Source organism: Staurois parvus, unplaced genomic scaffold, assembly GCF_062004578.1.
Source record: "Staurois parvus isolate SC_StPar_1 unplaced genomic scaffold, SC_StPar_1.0 ptg002124l, whole genome shotgun sequence".
NCBI lineage: Eukaryota > Metazoa > Chordata > Amphibia > Anura > Ranidae > Staurois > Staurois parvus.
Genome location: NW_028319920.1, coordinates 6,979 through 9,304, shown reverse-complemented (window position 1 = coordinate 9,304; position 2,326 = coordinate 6,979).

The following is a 2,326-nucleotide window of genomic DNA, read 5'->3' as shown; positions in this document are numbered from 1 at the left end:
TGAAAATTTTGAAAAAAAAAAGTTTTTGTTATACAATTTTGTAAATAAGTGATTTTTCTCCTTCACTGATGCGCACTAATGAGGCTGCAGTGATGGGCACTGATGAGGAGGCACTGGTAGGTTGCACTGATGGGCATTGACAGGCATCACTGATGGGCACTGAAAGGCGGCACTGATATATGACACTGATATATGGCACTGATAGGTGGCACTTATAGGCAGCACTGTCTGGCACTGTTAGGTAGCACTGACTGGCACTGATAGGTGGCACTGATTGGCAGTACAGATAGGTGGCACTGACTGGCACTGATGGGTGACATTGAAAGGCAGCTCAGATGGGCACTGATATGTGGCATTGATGTGGCACTGATGGGCACTGGCACGTGGAACTGATGAGCACTGACAGGTGGCACTTCTGGGGCTACACTGATCATCAGGGCACACTGATCAGTGCCCTGATGATCAGTGTACATGTCCCCTCCACGGAAAGCCGATTACCGGCTCTCCTCTCCTGTCAGCGGGACAGCTCGAGAGGAGAGAAATGCCGATAACCGGCATTTCCGTGTTTACATGTGATCAGCTGTGATTGGACACAGCTGATCACATGACCGAGCCGACATCTTCTGCTCTTTCCATGATCCGCTGTGTCTGAGGGACAGAGCGCACCGGCGATCTCCACGCTGCGCGCTCCCTGAGCTGCGCATGCGCAGTGAGTCTGGTAAGACATCATATGACGTCCTATCAGAATGAGAGAAGCACCTTGTGCCCATCTTATTACTATAGGGCGGGCGGAAGGTGGTTATGGAGGGGTGGGCTCCCCCAGGTCCACCTGCCCTCGGTCTATCCATTAAATACATGCGCCTCTACTATGGGGGCTCTCAAAATTAGTAGCGTCAGGAACTACAGAATATCGGGGTGCCGTGACGGGGCTCTGTGGCTTACACATGTATCTGCAAATGTGTGATAACTGAACCCCCGTTTATAACGCATACAGCTAGACGGGTTAATTCGCTTTGTTTTTAAAAAAAAGTCCTGGATCCTTTCTTGGATACACAGAATATAACTGGATATAACATTTATAGGGAAAGTTGATCCCGGGAATATCCGATTGCCTCTCGGGGGATCAGGAAGGAATATTTTCCCCTGCAGGAGCAGATTGGATCGTGCTTTGCTGGGTTTTTTTGCCTTCCTCTGGATCAACTGTGGGTGTAGGATTATAACTTTTTTTTTCTTTTTCTATGGTGGAACTGGATGGACTTTTGTCTTTTTTCAGCCAGACTATGTAACTATGTAACAATGTAACTATGTGTGTAACTATGCAACAATGTAACTATGTGTCACTGGGTTCGGATCCTGAGAGAGCCTTGCAGCATATCTGCACGTGCACTGGTTACCCCCAGCTATCTGCACATGAGCAGGGTTTCCCACACACATCGACTGCTGCCAGGGAAGTACAAGACCTTTCCCTGTATTTGCACATGCATAGATGTGCCGATGGGCTGTGCCAGGACCCAAAGGTAAGGTAGAGCACATGTGCCACAATAGTGGCACCCAAGGGGGGTGGAGCCACCTAGTAGGCATACTGGGGTTCTAGGTTAATAAAGGCAGGAGTGAATCAGGAAAATACCAAGTTATGACCACTAGATGGAGCTGATTCGGAAACCCCGATCTAAACAGTTGATTTTGATTTTTTGTATTGTGATCTTTACGTATTTTCTTTGCAACTTTGATGGAGGGAGAAACCGCAGAGCCCCTGTAACGCGTTGGCTTGTTATTGGATGAGACTTCTAGTAATATCAGTTCTACTTGTTTGGTACATTTGTAGCACAAAAAAAAAAAAATCCTGGCAGGGGTTCTAATCCTTTCACATACCACCCAAAACTATGGATGGGCAGCAAAATTTTCTGAAAATTTTCACTTACAAAAAAATAAATGTCAGTTTTTTTCGCGTCTCCGTCCCTAATGCCTGGGAATCAATTGAAGATGAATGTTGCTAAACTTTCACTGAGAAATTCATTCAGCAGAAATTGTGCTTCTCATTCCGACCCCCAAACTGCGAAAACAAAATGTTCGGTTTTAGATGAGCATTGCGTGAAAATACGCGCCACGATTTCAGCCCTGTGCTGCCACCAAGAGGCCGAGTGACAGGACTGCAGTGCAGGGTCAGGCAAGCACTATTGTGATCGAATATTGTCAGGCAGGTCCATTAACAATGGCGCATTCGAGGGTAATGTGGCCTGTGTTTGGTATTGGATGAAATGTGGAAGGGTTAGAACCTCAGTCAGGGTTTGATGGCTGTCTGGGGCCCCAATGGGAGGGATTTTCT